The sequence below is a fragment of the Phalangium opilio genome, unplaced genomic scaffold (genome assembly GCF_054372755.1).
Source record: "Phalangium opilio isolate 3A_F unplaced genomic scaffold, DU_Popi_V2 ptg000019l_1, whole genome shotgun sequence".
NCBI classification, from domain to species: Eukaryota; Metazoa; Arthropoda; class Arachnida; order Opiliones; family Phalangiidae; genus Phalangium; species Phalangium opilio.
In genome coordinates this window covers 1,625,719-1,631,984 of record NW_028324152.1, presented here as the reverse complement: position 1 = coordinate 1,631,984, position 6,266 = coordinate 1,625,719, and the positions used below count along the sequence as shown (strand labels likewise).

Below are 6,266 nucleotides of genomic sequence, written 5' to 3'. Positions count from 1 at the left end.
TGTTCACATCGTAGGCTTACCGACCAAATTGTTAAATAAATGTAACCATGTACTACAAAAATAATGAAAATGTTAATCTTAATATCGTCTTCTTTATGTTCACGTCGTAGTCTTCCGACCAAATGGTTAAATCAATGTAACCATGTACTATACTAATATTTAAAATGCTAATCTTAATTTCATCTTCTTTATGGATGTTCATGTCGTAGGCTTACCGACCAAATTGTGAAATGAATAAATAAAATATACATAAATTGATAATCTGTTTATTCGTTAGCCAATACATTTCTGATATATTCTAGCGTTATTATTTATATGTACGAGCAATGGCACCTAAATTAAGAAAGGTTGCTTATTCTAATGACGAGATGGAATGCCTAATAACCCAACTGGAGGCTGTGCCCTTACTTTTAATAAATCAGTATGGCAAGTCCCAAGAGGAAAGGCGTAAGATGTGGCAAACTATAGCGGACAGGGTCAATGAAGTTAGTGGGCATGATAGAACGGGCGAAGAAGTAAAAAGGAAGTTGCAGGCCTTAAAAAGTACTGTTCGCTACTGGTGGAGGAAGAAGCAAAGCAGGGGAACTCAAACCTACTGAGTCCCGGTAGCTGCATTAATTCCGACGTCTTCAATGAAAGGAATTGCAGGCGGTTTTGAGTTGGACGATTACCACTTTGAAGAGTCCGCGTCTGGACCATCCTCGGCTCCTCAATACCAGCCATTCCCTGAAACGTACGTAATTAGATATTGATACAAAATGCACAGTAGAAAAATGGTAAAACCATTACGTCGGAAAGTCCCTTATATCATACAGTTGTACATTTATGTACTCCCTGGTGTTTGTTATGTTACAAACAGTCCTTGTTAATGTTTTATTGCGTTTCATCAAATATGTTGGCTAAACATGGTTTACACTCTGTTTATAACGAAATAATAATTTCTATTAGCCATTCTAATTCCAAGAAGAGCATAAGAGAACCAGTGTTATGGATGCCATTGTAGAGAATTGTCGCTCCCACGCGCTTCCCCGTCATGAGCTTTGATACTCAAAACCCGAACACCTTGGACATACAAAGAGTCAAATTATACCCTTCCAATGTTTCATTTACTATTGTTTGTGGCCTAACCTTGCGTCAGAGGTCCCCAGGAATCTTTTAGTTTTATTGTTGAATACTGCATTGCTCATACGTTTGTCGACTAACAATTTTTAATTTATATTTACATGTGCAGTGAGACACACAGAACTTCATTACCTAGTCCAGTTGTGTAAGTATCCAAAACATTACAGCGCAAAGAGCCTAGTGGTCCCATACGCCCTATTTGAATTTGTCCCATAATGATCTATAATGTAATGAAAACTGTACATTATTTTAAAATTTAAAAGCGTCACCTCCGTATTGTAAAAGAAACTAACAAAAGGCAAGGCAGCTGCACAATTCCATCCAAGAATGGTCCTAGAATCCTATAAGCGAATAACTTTAGTCCTATGTAACATAATATTCGTGTATAGTAAGGAAGTCACTTTGAAATCGTGTTTCTAAGGTCCAACTGTATGTTCTTACTGATAGGGTACACCATAGAGGTTTTTTTAATGGGAAATGCAACAATTTTGTTGCACAATGGATTAGACATTCTCAAAAACAATTTGAGTGTTAACGTCGCTTCAATGTTTTGCCCTGCACTTTCAATATGAACCTTTAAAGGGAGGGTGAATAGGGACATCATGTCATTTTTCATTGATTCTTTAACATCTACTAATTAGAATTCCAATATGCATAGTGAAACATCCAAGAAATACCTACGAATGATATTAAAATTCAATTTTACTTTTGAGATGTCTTTGACAATTTCAAATTAGCACCTCCGACCTAGACAAAGTAATTCGAGGCGGATGTTGCTACAGTCTGAGATGACAATTTCAACTTCCTCTTCGTGTTTGTGATAGGGTGAATATTATGTGGTGCCCCGCGTTGTCTCCCTCCCAAGTACTGACCGCGCGCTATGGTGTTTAACTTGGAGTTTCAACATGGGATTAGTAATAGTTGAGTTTACCTCGCCGCGTGTAGGGGTGCCACCAATCATTCAGCCCATCTCACACACGAAGGGGTTCTTCGATTGAGCCGCACTCCACACTGAACATTAAGCTGTTTTGACCAATCTCATAACGCCCTGCCTGCTTGTTAGCACAATGCAAGTGGCTTGCTCTATGTCGTGCGCCACGACATAGACATCTTGCGCATTTTATCAAATGACACGCTAGATTTCATTCGTCATGGAGCATGCCACAGGAATTTTGGTTTTACAAAAAGGCAGGGCGTTATGCGATTGCTTGTAGGTGATAATTTGAAAATAGAAATGAATTGTCAACGTAATTTGAGATCATTCGGGGCTATATAGTCAGGGCAGATAGAAACGATTTAAAAATCTGTTTTGCTTCATTTTCACTCTCCCTTTAAAACTGAATAATTTCACAGATCTTGTGCCATTACGCCTTCTAGTGGAATAGTCCACCAAGAATCGACGGAAAGGTGGGTTGGACTTAAACGTCTCTTACCTTATTAGTCACATGACTTCCTGAACAACTGGAATAATAATGATTTGATTGTTATGTAGTCACTACGACTATATAGATTTTGATTCCCTTGAGGCTGGCCCTGTAGAAGATGGAAACAATTCCTGTATGTCAGATATCTTCCAAACTCTATTAACATAATTTTATTACGTACCCATTGTCAACCTAAATACTAAATAGTATTCTTTTCTTTAAAGTGCAATTTGACGAAACCTCTGGAGATGTACAAGCCATTTTTGGCTCCTTAGGTAAGATGAAGTATTAAACGTTCGGCTCAAAATAGTAATTATTTCACCATACCAAAGATGTTGACGAACCTCAAACGGAACACCCTGAGCCGAGGTGCTCCACGCCCCCTCCGCAGCTTATTGTGCTCGCCAGTGATGGAGAATCACCCCTTCCAAACGCCTCTTGTAAGTAGTCTTATGGTCATTACCATGACACACTTTTTGTATACTTTGCGGCACGAGCTATTAATGGGTCGATATGTAAGTTATACTGGGTGCTACAACATCGGTGGTTGAACCGAAGTATAGTACATTCTATCTCACATTTTGAGTCGAAAATATTCTATGGCAGGCATAGGTCAAAAACTCGGATCACATTAGGCCACAACGTTATCCGTTATACAACATCTTTGACGCCAATTCGCCCATAAACCCCACTGTACTACGGTCATAGCACCCATTTTGTGTATTGCAACATAAGGGGATGTTTCAGGGTGTACCAATTATTGATTGAAATAGGCGATTTTCACCTGCAAAGTAATCAGTTCGATTAAGGTATTCCCAGTGAAGTAATATATGCCTTACACAGAGAGGGACCGTCCATAAACTACGTCACGCAAAAAATGCCATTTTCTGACCCCCCCGTCCCCCCAGATCACGCTTTGTCACGTTTTCTCAGACCCCTCCCCTAAAAACTACGTCACATTTCTTTAACCCCCCCCAACGGACTATGATTTGTCTTAATTTACCAATTTAATTTGATTAATTGAAAAAGAGATTCTTTCTTCTTTTCCACTCAGAAATTTTTTCCTCGACTTGAAAGTCAAAGTTCATTTCCATTTTAAGCTTTTACAAATATGGTTTGCCTCTGATTGAACTATAAAACTTTATTGTCTGGATGTGCTTTTTTATAACCTTCCATATTTTTCCACAAAGCTTAGATAAAGGGGCACACTTAATAGTTTTCGACATTGTCACATGAAAATCTTAGGCTAATCGAGCTTGGTATTCAGATTTTAAAAATGTGCGAAAGAAACGATACCATTTACTTCCGATGGAGGATCCGATTCATCCTTGCTAATGCTAGTGGTGAATAAACAGTGACATTTGAGAGTTTAAGCTGACACTACATTTAGAAGTCCTTATGCGTACGTGTATTTAGTTCTGCAGTGAACGGGTCTCTTTATTTTAAATGCGCTGCTTAAATTGACTACACGTCAAGAGTAAGTATGTGATCTTAGCTTACAGTTTCTACTATTTAAGCGATGATAGAATAAAATTTTGTTAAATTATTGTAGAGGTCGGTCTCACGGTGGACTTTGAAACTTTGTTTTTTTTTCTTTTATAAAAAATGGTCAATCGATCTCTTACTGACTTCGTAATAAAATTAATTTTTAAATGTGACGTCACGCATTGATGGACCCCTCCCTCCCCCCTCGTCACGGACCGTCACAAGCTTACAAACCCCCTCCCCCCATAAGAGTGTGACGTAGTTTATGGACGGTCCCAGAGTGTGTCTATCATCTCCTTACTGCACCAGCTGTTTGCGTGTCATGGGCATGGATCATGAGAACTTAACGTTGCGTTTTTTTAGCTGAATTGCCAAGCATGCGAGGTCGAAAGCGTACCTTCAGGGACGACATGACTTGTACCGCTAAGGCGTTATTGGAGGAGGAGAGGCAGCAAACGTCCACCATGAAACGCATGGCTACATACAAGGATGAAAAGCACCACATAAGGGCAGAGGCCCTAAAAACCCAAGCTGAGTTCATGGCGGCCCATACTTCAGCCTTGAATGCCAACACTGCAGCAATGATGGCTCACACTGAGGCCTTGAAGGCTCAAACCGACGCAATGAATGCCCAGACAGAGGTTCTTAAACTTTTAGTGAGTAATAGCCAGGGAGGAAATCGACGCACTTAAATAACCTATCATGTGTTAATTTGAATGTACTTTTTTGCTTGTAATGTTTTATTTTGTATTTGCTCAATTTGGCATGCGCTTTCTTTTTCTCAATGATTATTTATGATCATGCACTTATATAATTGGTTAATTGCTTCTTGTGTTTTATTTTGTATTTGCTCAATTTGGCATGCGCTTTCTTTTTCTCAATTATTATTTATGATCATGCACTTATATAATTGGTTAATTGCTTCTTGTGTTTTATTTTGTATTTGCTCAATTTGGCATGCGCTTTCTTTTTCTCAATTATTATTTATGATCATGCACTTATATAATTGGTTAATTGCTTCTTGTGTTTTATTTTGTATTTGCTCAATTTGGCATGCGCTTTCTTTTTCTCAATTATTATTTATTATCATGCACTTTGTTATTATCACGCACTTTGTTTTTCTCAATTCTGATTTATTACGTGCGATTGTTACTATTTACTACATGCTATTACTATTCATAACGCCCTTAATTTGGCATAACAGCCCGGTTAAATATATAATTGCTTGTTGTGTTTAATTTCGTATTTTCTCAATTTGGTATGCACTTTGTTTTTCTCAATTAATATTTATTATCATGCACTTTGTTTTTCTCAATTAATATTTATTATCATGCACTTTGTTTTTCTCAATTAATATTTATTATCATGCACTTTGTTTTTCTCAATTAATATTTACTATCATGCACTTTGTTTTTCTCAATTATTATTTTTTACGTGCGATTGTTACTATTTATTACATGCTATTACTACTCATAACAGGGATCGACTAATCTGCTGAATGTCTGAACGTCTGAACTGCTGAAAATAGTAGAATTCCTACTATAAAATTCTCCCATCCTACCAAACCGTAAACTGTCTGAACTTTTTTGACTATTTTGCTGAAATGCTGAATTCTGAACCGTGAAATTTGAAATTAATGTAAGATACCCTCTGAACTTTTTTGACTATTTTGCTGAAATGCCGAATTCTGAACCGAAATTAATGTAAGATAGAGACCGTCGGAACTTTTTTGACTATTTTGCTGAAATGCTGAATTCTGAACCGTGAACTTTGAAATTAATGTAAGATAGAGACCCTCTGAATTTTTTTTGACTATTTTGCTGAAATGCCGAATTCTGAACCGAAAATAATGTAAGACAGAGACCGTCTGAACTTTTTTGACTATTTTGCTGAAATGCTGAATTCTGAACCGTGAACTTTGAAATTAATGTACGATAGAAACCGTCTGAACTTTTTTGACTATTTTGCTGAAATGCTGAATTCTGAACCGTGAACTTTGAAATTAATGTAAGATAGAAACCGTCTGAACGTTTTTGACTATTTTGCTGAAATGCCCAATTCTGAACCGAAATTAATGTAAGATAGACACCGTCTGAACGTTTTTGACTATTTTGCTGAAATGCTGAATTCTGAACCGTGAACTTTGAAATTAATGTACGATAGAAACAGTCTGAACTTTTTTGACTATTTTGCTGAAATGCTGAATTCTGAACCGTGAACTTTGAAATTAATGTA

General features: G+C 37.2%; 2 long non-coding RNA genes across 2 annotated transcripts; both read right to left on the bottom strand.

The window, feature by feature from the left end:
• Positions 1-788: 788 nt before the first annotated feature.
• LOC149697766 (uncharacterized) lies at positions 789-1,235 on the bottom strand. Its single transcript, XR_016382059.1, has 3 exons — positions 1,129-1,235; positions 981-1,062; positions 789-917 (listed from the first exon to the last, which is right to left on the bottom strand). It is a non-coding gene; the product is annotated as an uncharacterized LOC149697766 (long non-coding RNA).
• Positions 1,236-1,557: 322 nt separating this feature from the next.
• Positions 1,558-3,026, bottom strand: LOC149697765 (uncharacterized). Its single transcript, XR_016382058.1, has 4 exons — positions 2,891-3,026; positions 2,728-2,816; positions 2,556-2,655; positions 1,558-1,696 (listed from the first exon to the last, which is right to left on the bottom strand). It is a non-coding gene; the product is annotated as an uncharacterized LOC149697765 (long non-coding RNA).
• Positions 3,027-6,266: the final 3,240 nt, after the last annotated feature.